This window comes from Sminthopsis crassicaudata, chromosome 4 (assembly GCF_048593235.1).
Source record: "Sminthopsis crassicaudata isolate SCR6 chromosome 4, ASM4859323v1, whole genome shotgun sequence".
In the NCBI taxonomy this organism is placed as follows: Eukaryota; Metazoa; Chordata; class Mammalia; order Dasyuromorphia; family Dasyuridae; genus Sminthopsis; species Sminthopsis crassicaudata.
The window spans coordinates 67,379,948-67,395,073 of NC_133620.1; the positions used below are offsets into that span (position 1 = coordinate 67,379,948).

Genomic DNA, 15,126 nt, shown 5'->3' on the forward strand with positions numbered 1-15,126 from the left:
GAGCAAAAGGGCTAGTCAATCTGCTTGTGAAATCAGGTATTTATCACTTGCAATATTTTTAATAAGATGGAATACTACCAGACCTTACCCTTAGCCTCCAGGAACCCAGGTACTACCATTTGACATTCTGATGCTCCCTAACACTCCCTTGTTCTTGCCTTCCACCCCTCTGCTACTTCTATAAAATTTCTAGTGCTTCTGAACACTGGGAAGCGAATGTAAATTGTTAGCACTACTGTCTATCTACCCAGGTTACTTATACCTTCGGAAGCTAATAATTAATGTGCAACAAGAAAATGGTATTTACATACATATATTGTATCTAGGTTATATTGTAACACATGTAAAATGTATGGGATTACTTGCCATGGGGGGGGGGGAGGGAGTGGAGGGAGGGAGGGGATAATTTGGAAAAATGAATTAAAAAAAAAAAATTTCTAGTCCTTCTTTTCTATTGGCCCTGTAGATGAATATTCTTATGTGTTGATTCTCCTAAAGTATGAATTCCTTGATAGATAGATAAAGGGAGGAAGGAGAATGTTTTAATCAATCATTTCCAATTAAACAGGCACAAATTCCAGAAGTGACAACATGAATGCTTATATTTATATGAGACCTCGCTTTTGTTTGTTTGTTTGTTTGTTTTTTTAAATAAAACTACTGGTTTTATATAACCAGTAGTGGGATAACTAAAACATAGGGTAGAAACAGTTTAAAAATCTTTACACTTCCAATTTTTCCCCCTCAGAATGGTTAGACTAATTACTATTCCATTAACAGTAAATTATTGGCTTATTTTCTCACAAAGCCTCCAATATTGAATGTTTTAATTTTCTCTCCCTTTGCTAAATTGGAAGGGATAACTCAGAATTGTTTTTAAGCCATATTCATAATAATATTACTGGTTTGGGACATTTTTTCATATGATTATTCATAGTTTATATTTCTTCTTTTTAAAGCTATTTACTGTTGTGCTTGGGCCATGTATTTGTTAGTGAATAGCTCTTACAGCTTATTTATGTAAATTCATGATATAGTTTGAATGCTGGACTTTTTTCTAAGATACCTGATGTATTCTTTTTCCTCAATAACTTTTCTTATTATAGTTACATTGATATTTGTACAAAAGCTTAAAAAATTGTACATGATCAAAATGATCCATTTTGTTTTATAATTGCTATCCCTTGTCTCCTTATGAATTATCATCCTTCCATATTTATGAACTATTTTACATAATGAACATTATTTTTATTTTTTTAATTACTTTTCTGCTAAGAGAAAATACCACTTTCCATTACCTAATTTAACTATTGAGCCCTTTAATAATTTGGTCATGAACCCATTTGTTAATGATGTAAGTCATTAGTCTAAGCCTATTTTCTTTCCAATTGTTTTCCTAACAATTCTTCCTCTAATAATTTATATTCTTGGAATTATTAAATATTAGACTGCAGCAGTTGGTCACCCCTGAATTATGCTTATCTAGAGTTTATAGACTATGGACTTCTCTATCTTTTCATCAATACAAAATAATTTGATGACTAATGCTTCATAATATAATTTGATATCAAATGACATTAAGTCTTTCATTCCATTTTCCCATTATTTCCCTTGAAATTCTTAATCTTTGGTTTCTCCAAATTAATTTTGTTATAATTTTGCCTACTTCTATAAAGTAAAATTCCTTGGTGTTTTGGTTGTTACAGGACTAAATGTATATGTTACATTAGAAAGTATTTTGTTTTTATTTTAATGGCATGGTTATCTTTGATTGAAAATTGATTATCCTTATATGTTATATATAATGTATATTTGTGTAATTATAAATTATATATTTTAGTCAATTATAAATATTTATAAATTAAAATTTCCTTTATTTCTGTAAAGAATCAGATTAAACTTTGAGTTTATTATTGCATTTTGAAGAAATTTTGAAATTTCTTTTTTCTATTTTTAGTAATATGATTTTTGTGAATTTATTTTGTAAACTGTTACACTATTAAAACAATTAATCCTATTGATTTCTTTACTAATTTTCAAGAGTTTTTCTAAGAAAATTATCTTATTGGGACACAGATATTTTTAAAATTCTCTTTTCCTTTTTCTTGTATTATTGCTATTATTAGCATTTCTAGGAGGGTACAAAAAAAATGGCAAAAAGGGACATGCTGAGCTTATTGAGAAAGTTTATGTTTCTTGCAAATAATGCTGTCTTGGTTTTAGAATACACTTTTGGTTGTATTAAAGAAGGATATAAACATCATTATGTTTTATGATATTAGATGCGTTGTATCAGAGGCTTTTCCTGTGATTAATAATATAATTGTGTTGTTTTGGCCATTTTAATATAATTTTTCTAATTATTTACTTAATGTTGAATTATCCTTGATATAAAACAAATTTGGAAATGACTTTTGATATTGTTTTAGTGTATTGGCTAAAATTTTATTTATTTATGTTCATTTAAATTAGTGATAGTAATTTTTTATTATCTTTCTCTGCTTTATTCCTTACTGGTTTGGGTATCAGAATCACATTTGAATCATAAAAAGACTTTGAAGTGTATTTTCATAGCATGGTAACACTTGCCCTTTAAATTTTTGATATGATATACTTATAAATTCTGGATGAGGAATTTTTTTTTTTTTTTTTTTTGGTCATTTGTTTATGGATTGCTTTATGCCTTTTTTGACATTAGGTCAATAATGTTTCTATTTCCTATTTTACTAATTGACACATTTATATTTTTCTAAATTGTTTATTTTTATTAAATTCTTACTTTTATTGTCTTTTAGATTGTTTTTATAAATATAGGATCATTTAATTATGTCATAATTTTTTTTTCATACTATTTTCTTATGTATCCATTAGGGAGATGATTTAAAAGGTGATAATCTAGGCAAAAAAGGGATAAAAGTACAGTGGTACTTGTTCAGTAAAAAGAAGGGAGTTAGTGAAAGTTGTAGAACTGTGAGGGACTTGATTCTTTTCTACAATGAGGTGATTCAAGGCCATTCCAATAGAATTGTAATGGAAAGAGCCATCCACTTCAGGAGAGAGAATGAAAGTGGATCACAGCATAGAATTTTCACTTTTTTTGTTGTTGGTTTGCTTTTCTCTCTCATTTTTTTCCACTTTTGATCTGATTTTTCTTGCACAGCATAATGAATACAGAAATATGGTAGGGAGAATTGCACATAACTAATTTATATTGGATTACTTGCTGTCTAGGGGAGGGATGAAGTGGGAAGGGAGAAAAATTTGGAACTCATTTTGCAAGGGTGAAAACTATCTTTGCATATATTTTGAAAAATAAAGAGCTATTATAAAAAATAAAAAATAAAATGTTATAATGATAAATTCAATTAGATTTGTCCTGTGATTTGATATTGGGGGTGAGAAAAACCTGAGTTGAGGGTGACCCTAAAGTTGTAAACAAGGATAAGAAATTTCACATTCCCCCTGTTACTTCCAGGTAAATAATCTCACACTTTATAATTTATAAAATGAAGGAGTTGGGCTATAGTATATCTAATATTCCTTCTAGCTTTATTAGTAATCCCATGGTCCTAAAAAGATGTTGATGGTCTCTACAGAAACAGGGAAGTCAAGAGGAGTGGCAGCCTGGGGGGAGAAAGTCAGAGCCCATGGTCAGATCTTTCATAGCTTTTGCATGAATAATATGAAAGTCTCCTTTTTCCCTTTGTCTTTCAGGTGTTTTCCCTTTCCTATCTGTGCTGCCAAAGTGATATTTCTTAAGCACAGGTCAGTGCTGCTATTCAAAAAGCTCCAGTTTCCCTGTTCCCTCTATGACCAAATGAAAACCTCTTCTTTTTGTCAGTTTTCACAATCTGGCTCCAGTCTACCTTTCCTGACTTATACATTACACCCCTTCATGAATTTTTTGGTCCAGACAAACTGGCTTTCTCTTTGCTCTTCATGCCTGTGATGTCCTCCTCCTCAAATCTCTCTCTTTCGGAAAACCCAGCCAACCTTCAATGTTTACCTCAAGTAAAATTTTAAGTTGACTTTTTTTTTCTTTTTTTACTTTTACTTTTTTTACTGCCAAATTCTTATCAATCTTCCCCAGTGACCTCGTATTCGTTTTGTGTATATTTTATATCTACTTATATTTATAGTTTCTCTTTATGAGTTATAAATTCTTTGAGGACAGACTTTTTTTTTTTTTTTAATCTTTGAATCCTTATTCCCTAGCATAGTGCCTGTTACATAGTAAACAGTTAATAAATTTTTGTTAATTGATTTCACAAAAAAAACCCCTCATCAATAGACAATAGGGAGCCATGAATGGATTTTTTGGGAAAGTTAGGTGATATGATCACATCAGTGCACTAGGCTGATAACCCTGGAACCATGTAGGAATGTTGGGCATATTGGAGTGAAGAGGGAGTACATCTGGGAAACCAGTTCAAATAATACCTGTGAAAGGAAATGTTTCTCTCAATTTTCTATTGCCTTTGGGAATGAAAATTAAATATGAGAAATTAGCTTGTTGATAATTTCATTTTGTATTCCCAATAAAATGCAAAGAAAATCTGCCCTGGAGTTACAAAGACCTGAATTTAAGTCCTACCTCAGGCATATACTATTTGCAGGCAATTTTCCAATATTAGAAGTTATATACACTGGTAAACAGAGTTTTCACAAATGAAGTTTCCCAAACATATAAAGTCACAGGTTTTCATCCTACCCCCAGACTTAAATATGAGATGAATGACTAATATATATGTTTATATATATATATATATAGTATAAAGTTATGTTTATTTTATAGGTTCAAGACATTTATTTTTCAATCTCCTTGAATGGTGTAGTAGTATAATGATAGGAAAATAGTATTTAAATCTATGTGTTTTTCTAAAAGTTTTTTTTTAAGATTCATATCAGTAATTAGTAATACTTTATTGAAAAGGAGATGACCTATGCACACAAATCTTAGCTTATTAAGCTGCATTTTCAATGAATTCTAGTTTGTCATCAATTAGTAACTATTTTGTTATATATATTTTTTCAAGCTAGAACACTTGAAATGATGGGGTAGCCTCCAAGGTCCCTTCTAGTTCTTATGATGCTGGGATAGAATAGCTTTCAATTTAATATCAGATGTAGCTGAATAGCTAAGAATGAGGAACTAATCTTTCTCTGAGAAAATTAATTAATATTTGAACGTGGCTTTTGTATTTAGCTAACAAGGGAGTTTGAAAATGCTTAGTCACACTAATTTCTAGGATTATAAATCTTCCTCTTTGAATGAAAAAGCCAACAGAGTGTGTTGCTTTCCTACAGAGAAATGGACTCAGTAATTAAGCAGGTTTTTCCCATCTGTAATATGATATATAATTTTATTATTGCATAATACTCTTAGCAGAAAATTATCTTCTGCAATACACTTTTAATGTGCTTGGAACAGTAGCTGATGACACTTTTTCCATTTAATTTTTCCTATTGACAGAATGATTTTCAGATGTTTTCAGCTTTTTGAAAGTAGTCTTGCTCTTCAATACATTTTTACAAATACAAAACAAGACAGGAAAATTTTATTCAATATTTGTAGACCTTCATAACTGTCATTCTACTAACTTGTGTTAAAAGTATTTTTGATATCAGCTAAAGAAGTACAAAGGTATTTTCAAGTTGTTATACTCCAGGCACTGTGCACTGAGACACTAAATTGGGAATCTGACAATGGGCATGGAGAAGAATCAGATTTGGCAGGATCATTTAAAACCTGTGGAAATTACCTTTTGAAACTTAGCCTTGCCATGATGCCATGATGGGTATGTATGTAGAATAATAATTTATGTAGTAATATGTACAATAATAATTTCAATTTTCAAAATAACTGCAAAAACTACAGATTCTAATTTTGCAGAAATGACTTTAAAAAAATACAGACTACAATACTACCTTATATTCCTTATGTGGAAAAATCAACAACAAATAACAGGGAAGTAAGCAGGAGAAAAAAGATCTCTGATACACCACATAGGTTTTAAGAAATTAAAAACACTAAAATATATTTAAGTCACAGGCTCATTTCATAGGCCCTCATTCTGCATTCATTTATTCTTAAGCATCAGTTGTTAGATTTCCTAGACTAAGGTAAATGAGAAGCAAGTATTAGGGAAGTTGGGAGGGTCAGCTATCACTAAAGGCAAAGGAGGACAACTGAAAAGAAAAGAAAATTGAAAAACTATTTTACAATATAGATAGAAAAACAAAACGCATAGCAAACTGGGAACATTAAGTGAAGGAGCAAAAATGCATCATATTTCATTAACTCTGAAGGGTTAGTTTTCATAATGATCAAACCTAGGGATCTTAAGAGATCACCCAGTTCAATCTCCATTTAAGGGTGAGAAAACTGAAGCTCTGAGTCCAAGGTCACATAGGTAGAAACTAACAAAATAAGGATTTGAATCCAAGTCCCCAGATTCTAAAACCAGTGACTGACTATGGTCTGGTCAATTCTTTCATGACTTCTTTCTCTATCTTCCTTACTTGCTCCCTCCACTTTTTCATCACTCACTCATTTCTAAATAAATCCCTTGCAATTTGGATTCCTAGTTGGTGCAGTGGAAGAGCACTGGACCTTGAATCAGGAAGATTTTAATTCAGATCTTTCATTTAATAAGTGTATGACCATGATCAAGTCAATTGACTTCTGACTGAATATCCTCATCTGTTGTGAATTAGTCATTTCAGTCCTGTCGTGATTCTCTGAGAACCTATTTGTTTTTTGTTTTTGTTTTTTTTTTAGCAACAATACTATAGTGGTTTGTCATTTCCTTCTCCAGTTCATTTTATAGATGAGGAACTGAGGAAAAGGGGATTAAATGACTTGCCCAATCATATAGCTACTAAGTATCTGAGGCCAGAGATGAACTCAGGAAGATGAGTATTCCTGATTCCAGGCCTGATGCTCTTATTATCTACTGTGCCAAATAGCTGCTCTTCCTCATTTTTAAAATGGGGCTAATAATAACTCAGCTCCCAAGGTTGAAGGGAGAACCAATGTAAACTTGTAAATCTTCAATGCTATATACATGCTAGCCTTTATCATTATGATTCCTAACCCACCACTTTCTGAAAATATTAACAATTTTTCTAAAAAGCTAAATTCAATGGCCTTCCTCTTCTTCTCCCCTCCTCCATTTCTCATCCTCTTAAACCTCACTATAAATTTTTATTCTGCTGACTACTCTTTTCTCCTGTATACTCTCTTTTTCTGCTTCTGTGACACTGCTCTTCTGGTAGCTTCCTACTTGTATGGCTTTTCCTTTTTTTCTTGGTTGATCACATCCCTTTCCAGCTTCCTAAAGGTGGATGTTTCCCAAGATATGGCCTTGAATTCACTTCTCTCTCTGGGAAATCTCAACACCTCCCACAGATTCAAGTGTCATTTCTATTCAGATGACTCCCAAAGTTATGTACACAGTTCCATTGTTACTCTTGAATGCTGCTAGAACATCATTAGACTGTTGGCTGGATGTTTCCTTAGATAACTGAAACTTATTCAAAATGGAACCCATTTTGCTGTCTTGCAAACTTTTCTTGGTTGAGAATATAGTGTTTTAATCACTCAAGTTTATAATATTGAAAAAAAGTCTTATCAGTTTTATTTCCCCAACATCTCTAACATGTTTTTTTTTTCCTCCTTTCTATCCAACACTTATAGCTTCAGTCCCCTACCCCCATCTTTTTAACTTTCACTGTTAAAATAGCCTCCTAATTGGATTCCTTCCTTCCAGTTTCTTTCCCCTGCATCTATCTTTCAAATAGAAGCCAAATGAGCTTTCTAAAGCAAAAGTCTGAGTACATCTGTCCTTTGCTTAAAACCCTCACTGGTATTCTATTGCCTTTAGGATGAAATACAAACTCTTTACCTTGACATTTAGAGGTCTCCATAATCTATCTCTGACATAAATTAGAGATAAACTTTAAAAGGTAATTTTTCAAACTAGTTTCATACCAAACTTCTACTAGAGGACTACATTTCAACCAAATTGGACTAGCAGACATTTTTCTAATTTTAGACCTCATCACCTACCTTTATGTTTTTGTACAAGTAGTTTCTCCTTTCCCCTCCACCCCCCCAAGTAGCTTGGAAATGTCTTCTCTCTTCATTTCTGTCTCTTAGAATCATTGTCTACTCTTCAAGTTTCACTTAAGGGGCCATTGCCTTAGAGAAAGCTTCCTCATTCCCCCAGTTGTCAGTGTTTTGTTTTGTTTTGTTTTGGGTGGTGTTGTGCTTAATATAGTACTTGAGTACGTATTGTTTCGGTCCCGGAGGATACAAACTAAGGGCAGGATATTTTCATTTTTTGCCTTATGCATTCCTATGGTCTAACACTGAACCTTGAATACATCACATACTTAATGTTTAAGTTTAACTTTAACTTTAGTTACTTTAGCAAGTCCTTAAGAAAAAGAAATTGTTTTGAAATACTCTTCAGGAAAGTTGATAATATATATTTTAGATGGAATTCTGTCAAAAGAAGTAAAAATGAAATTTTTTTGTCACTTTCAGGCACTTCGAAAATTAAAGAGTCTATTATATATATATATATATTTGGTGATATCAGAGAAATGAACCATTACTTTAACTGATTTTAATGTTACTAAAGTGAAAAAGAAACCACTGTTAGCCAAAGAAATAACTGTTATGTCTATTTCCATAATTACACTGTTTGCAAGAGTCTTTTATGAGAGTAATAAGCTTCCTAATTTTCTAGTTTTCTTTAAAGACCATAGTAACATGAAATTGACCAATTCTACCCAGTGTTTACTATGGAACAGAAGAAATTGTTAAGCCTCAATTCTAGTCAATTTCTTTTCTTTTGTAGTGGTGGTTTCTTATCTCCACAATTATTTGTTCCATATCTAGTTGAGTTTGTTGGCTTATTTACTAAAATAATTTTGAATGATGTTAGAGTCATTACTTAATGCTTCTTTAGAAACACTGTGATGACTAGGAATTACTTTTAGTTGTATTACATTTCTATTGATTTTTATTTTATGGAAGGGCATTTGTCATTTTATACTTTGTATACTTTTTTTTTCTTTTTGCCTGATGATATAAGGAAATGGATTACATAATGCTCTCTACAGAGTTTGAAAAGAAATGCTCTAATTAAAAAAATAAGTATCCCTCAAAGTTTTTTTCTTTTAATGTAAATAGCCACTATTTAACATATGCCAGTCAATGGATTAATAGAAATGTATTAAGACAACTAAAAACCAAGCTGTCATAGGAAAAAAATTAAGTCATGAAACTAAATAATCTTTTTAATAGTCATATATTATTTACTTTTCTGAACTGCAGGTTCAATTCAATAAATATTTACTGATTGCTTACTATATCAGTTAACAGAATTAAAGTCATTATGGAACTTATCTCATTGAGAAACAGAATTTGAATGACTCACTCAAGATTCAGATCATCAGCTGGAGTTAAGAATGAGTAGTCCTGCCATCCTAAACCACTGCTTCATGAACTACATGAACTACAAAGCCTTTCATCAATGCCCATTTGAAAACTTCATTGGCCTTGTCCTAAACTCTGAAAATTAGTGGTAGATATAAGAACAGAGAATCATTTGTATCTGCTTGAGAGCCAAATTCAAGTTTAACTTAGTTATGGGCATTTACAAATATTAACTTTTCCCTAGTTTTTTTTAATTGGTTAATCAATGATAGTTAATTATTTGTAATAATTAAATGTGTATTGTGATTGGCACAAAGCCAGCCACCTTTTCCATAATCCTGTACTAAAATTCATAAAACACTAAATATTTACTCAGAACCTTGAAACTCAAAACTAGGAGGCAGGCTTTTAAAATTTATTTTTTTGCTGAGGCAACTGGGGTTGTGACTTGCTCAGGGTCACACAGCTAGGAAGTGTTAAGAGGACAAATTTGAACTCAGGTCTTCCTGACTTTAGGGCTGGTGATCTACCCACTGCACCACCTAGCTGCCCCTTAAATCATATTTTTCTAAAGTACTCATTAAAGCAGCATTTTTTCTCTCTTTAGAAGCAATTTACACGTATAGGTATATAATATGTATTTTCTTAGAGTTGTCCTTTTTTCTTTATAACATTTTGCCAGACCCCTTTTCCGAAGATTCTTTTGAAGGCCTTTTTCTTTCCTAACTGACTTTTCCCTCTTTCAGGAGTGTGCCCTTCCCTTGGCTTTTTCTTGAGAGCCTCCGGCAGAATCATCCATCATTGAGACCCTGGGATGAAGGTCATTTTCGCCTTGCCGGGGTAGAATGAAATGCTAGGGCACCGGGCAGGTATTAGGAAAAGATACAAACTAGTCTGCTTCCAATTAATGTTTATTAGGAAGCTCCAGAACATAATGGGAAGCTCCGATTCTGGTCAGTTTCTATTTTTATACAGCGATGGCTCGCTGAATTCCCTCCATGCTTCATGTTGAAATGCTGTGCAGAAGAAAAACATGTGGCTCTCCTGGTAATTAGTCTAAATAGTCTCAATTATAGCAAATCTAAGGTGGCCCACTCAAAACATATCCTATTTACTACCCCGTTGCTTTAAAGCGAGGCTGATTTTAATCAGGGCACTCTGCAAACTGCAACTTTTTAAACATCGCCATTCCCCGCTTTAGGCCCACTTTTTTTGTTATTTCTAGAGAAAAGCCCTTTAACCGCGGCTGTTTTATCCTCCCCCATATTCCGCGCCACGCTCCCACTGAGATGTTCACCTAGAAACCATTCTCCCGGAGGGGGGCAGGGACACCCTTTTGCTTTTTCACATGCTCATTAAATCTTGCAGAGTACCCGGGAAGGCCCGGCTCTTCATTCCCCCATCTTCCCCAGCATCGCCGCCCCCTCCGCCCCCCATGGGAGCAGTCCGATGCATTCCCGGGGATTTGGCCCGCTGGGGCATCCGGGCGGGGGCGCGACCCCGAGCACACACCGAGAAGAGCCCACGCTAGGATCAGGTCGTGGGGGGGTGCATTTTGGGGGGATTCCCCCGGGACTTCATGGAAATCTGGGAGGCAGGAAGGGGGGCAGCGCCCCGCCGCTCGAGCCTCTGCACGGCCCACCGCGCCCCGTGGGTAATGGGCCCCGCGTTCGGCGCTTTTATTGGGTCGGGGGCAGACTCTGCAGGTAGTTGCGGCCGCCTCGAGCCCCGCACAACAGCCGATCCGCCTGCCGTTGGACCCGTCCGCAGGAGGCCGGAAAGCGTGGTGCGTGGGCGGCTGGGGAGGCACGAGGGAGCCCCGGCTCGGCCCCGCCGCACTCTCGCCCTCCACCGGCCCGAGAGGGCTCCGTTGGTGACTGAGCGCGCGCGCGCACGTGCCCGGAGCGCGTTCCCGCCCGCCGCCGGCCCCGGCCTCCTCCCTCCGCCCCCGCCCCCCACCGCGCGCTCCCACGCTCACTCTTGCTCCCTCGCCCGCGCGCACCCTCTCTCCTCCCCCTCCTCCCCCACCCCCCAGAGAGTCCGGGGTGGATCCTGCACACTCCCCTCCCCCGAGCGGCGGCGGCGGCGGCTGCTGCTGGAGCTGAATGAGAGATCGCGCCGGCGACGGTCGGGGAGCGCTAGCCCGGGCGGCGGCGGCGGGGCAGCGGCGGGAGCGGCGGCGGCAGGAGCGGAGCCGCCCCCGGGCCGGCGTCGCGGTCCATCCTTCGAGGCGGCGGCTGCAGCGGCCGTACAGGTTAGTGACCGCAGAACCGCCGCGGGAGCGGGCCGTTCCGAGGGAATGGCGGCGGCTCCTCGGCCGCTTCTCCCGGGGGCACGCGCCGTCTCTGCCTCGGCCGCAGCCGCCGCCGGCGGCTGTCTCTCTGCGGGCCCAGGCGCGGCCTCGGCGAGGAAAAGCCGCGCAGCGCGGGGGGCGAGCGAGGGGCTGCGGCGGCCGGGCGGGGCTGCTCCCCTCTGCGGGGGGCGCCGCCCCTCCCTCCCCCCAGCTTTGTCTCCGAAGTGACCCGGACGCTCCTCTGCCTCCCCGGGCAGGTGTGCGGAGGAGGGGGAGGAGGGAGTGTCTGGCAGGGAGACCCGCCCCCTCGCCGGACCCCCTCGGCCCCCTTCCCCCTCGTGCGCCCTGACCTGCTGGGGACGGGGCTGCGTCCCGATCCTGCCTCTGGGTCAGTCTGACCTGTTGCCTAGCTGCGCCCAGCCCCGACTTGCTTGTGTGTCCCCCTCCCCCGCGGCCGTCACTTGGGGCTCTGCGTCGGCTGAGCCTGGGGGCGGGCATGCCCCGCAGCCGAGCCCCTTAGTGGACCCCACGCGGGGCACTTGTGGGAGGAGGGCACGCCTGACTCATCTCCGTCCGAGCGGGCACCGGGAGGCTCCTCTCCTGCGCCCAGCCTGGGGCTGGAGGAGCAGCGTGGTAGGTAGCTGCACTGGGCTGGGAGCGGGGGGAGCCTCACCTTCATCCCGCTCCCGATACGCGGGGATGCTGCGAGCGAAGCCCGACCTGGACCCCTTTCCGTGCGCACGGTAGGTTGGGCGCAGGCCAGGCCAGTTTCTGTGTACGTGGGCGTGTGTTTGGGAAGAAGCTGCGCGGTGATAGGAGCTACCTTAGTGCAAATGCTAATAGGTTTGGCTCGCGGAGCCCTGGAAGAGAAACTGCCGCGGTGTAGACGCGCCGGAGAGGAGGGGGACTTGGGACCCGGCTTTGCATCTGCAGAAACTCGCCCTTGCCTACGAACTTTGAAAAACGTGAAGTGAGGGGATCAAGTCCGAAGCAAATCCCTTTTGTGTCCTGGGTTCGTTTCCACTCCGTGGTTGCTATAGGGACCTTTGTTTACCGGTTGTCAGACTTGGTGGATTTATTTCCATACTCAAATCTACTCTTTTGTTACTGGTTCTGTTTAAATCTCTAAAATGACCATCACAAGCATTTGAAAGCATTTCAATTCTTTCTTGCAGTGTAGGGTAGTGTAGGGTATTACTGTCACACAGGTCATAGCTTGTTAGCCACAAAGCCTTCCCCACCCAGTATAATTATGCTTATGAAAGTGCTGTCAAATACTAAAATAATAAATATTAATGTTATTCTGTGGAGCACTTTACTGCTTACCATAGCACTGTGTATGAATTAAAAACTGTTAACTTCCTGAAAATGATCTCTTCCACTTAAATTCTGTGGAAGAGCCATAGAACTTAATACTGTTTCAAAAATTTTGAACAAAGGTTTCGAACTTCGCATGTTATTTCATATGTTTGAATGTAATATTTTTAATTGATTCAAAATTAGGTCATTTTTCATTTAAGAAAGTACCAGAATTTTGGACCTACATATTTTTTTTATCACATTCTTCCTTTCTCTGATAATTCTTGAAGTAATGTCTTTTTGAAACATGAAAATGTCGTTAGTCATTATTTGCAATTGTTTTCATCATAAATAAAATTGAAATGTGAATTTTAAATTATATTTTTCTCTCGGGGAATTCCTATTGCTATGGCAGTTAGAAATCTTCACAAACATAGTATGATTATTTGTATTTAAATCTGCACTGTACTTTTTTTTCCGCATTTGTGATACAGTTAAAGGTAGAAGCATTCATTTTGTGTCATGAAGATAATTAGAAGATAATATTGTAACATAACTTAAAATAATTTGCATATCTTGTTAATGTGAATAGAATAAAATGGGGAGTTCTAAAACAAGGAGTCATTTGTTTAATGATAAAATACATGTTTAAAAAGTAAAAGCTCTTTAATCACATCATATGTTCTAAAAGGAAGTTCTTACAAGAGAATTAAAGTATTCATTTGTTTTTTCTTTTAAATGCATTTTTATCTGATGTTTTGCTTCCAAGTATTAAAGAAACCAACACACAGACCTGTGTATCATCCAACATTAGATGATGAGGATGATCAGCATTTCTTTCCTGCTTCATATGATTTATGAAATATTTGTTAAAAAGTCATCCCATAATTTTGTACCAGGTTTTCATTGACATAACATGTAGAATACTATATGAGAATATACTTTTATAGAATTTGTTCTTTTGCTTTTCTCTGTACCATGAGGGTATTTTTCTATTGGAGTGTCTAACCATTTTTCTGAGCTTTAGAAAGGGTCACTTAAAAATTACGTGGATGAGGAAAATAACATACATGTACACAAATATGTGTATGTGTATAATATTAAATGGTCAATGTTGCTATTTTTGAAAACTACATGCTTTTGTAAAGGTCTATTAGTGTATTGAAATTATGCATAATATATGATGTAGAAAGGTGTGTCTTCATATTTTTCATTCTTTTGCTTTTCTCTATGCTGTAAGTCTAATCTGTCTTTGGAGTCTCTAAACATTATTTAACAGGTTCACTTGAAAATTATGTGAATGGGAAAGAAATATACATAGATGTATGTATTCAATAGCTTATAAGTTCTAGCTCTTGAAATGTACAAATGTTGATAGTCTCTTCTAGAGTCTTTTTAATCACTAACTTTAGCTTAAATTATGATCTAGTGTCTATTTCCTCTCCTTTAGTTTTGAATTTTATTTTTAACATGTAAATTAACCTGTTGAATGACATTTCATCTGTTTTGAATTTTTCTTAAAATACCTTAGCTGTACAAAATAAGTTTTTATAATTTGATTCTTGTATTATACAAGGAGTTCAAGAACAAGGTGTCCCCAGATGAACACAACTTTATGGCTGTTGAATTCTGTTTAGAATTTTGGATTTTCATTTTATAAGTATATTTAGATTAGAATTATGGCTTCATTCTGAACATTTTGTTTAGTTACTCCATGGGCCATTAACTTTTAAGGGGGTAGGGATTTTTTTTTTTTTTGTTTTGTTTTGTTTTTTTGTATCTTACTGACAAGTGAGGAGTTTCATCATATGACAAATGAGGCTAACCAAAAGTAGAGGAAAATGGAAACTTCTTTGTAAGTTGCATGTATTAACCTTGATACTATCATTATAGAATTAAGATTGAAAATCAAATTTTTGATGTGGTTTTAGGGTAATTAGCAAATTTTCTTTTCGATACTCTCAATTTTTCTGGTTTTAGGACAGTTTACTGTAGTGTAATAACAAGAAAATTAAATACTGGAAATTTAAAAATTTTAAATGCATTTATAATATAGAATGTATACATTCTAGTCCTAAGGAAGGAC

General features: G+C 37.0%; 1 protein-coding gene across 5 annotated transcripts in view; it reads left to right on the forward strand.

Annotated features, from left to right (window-relative positions):
- The window catches only part of RALGPS2 (Ral GEF with PH domain and SH3 binding motif 2), a 219,737-nt gene that overhangs the window by 24,278 nt on the left and 180,333 nt on the right, over positions 1-15,126 (forward strand). For 2 of the 5 annotated variants that reach the window (XM_074308476.1, XM_074308480.1), the window contains exon 1: positions 11,600-11,702. The exons of 2 other annotated variants lie outside the window; for them this stretch is intronic. The gene's annotated coding sequence lies outside the window, so the exon portion shown is untranslated. Of the gene's footprint in view, positions 1-11,599; positions 11,703-12,064; positions 12,485-15,126 lie in introns of those variants that run through there. One more of the 5 variants, XM_074308479.1, reaches the window with a different exon arrangement.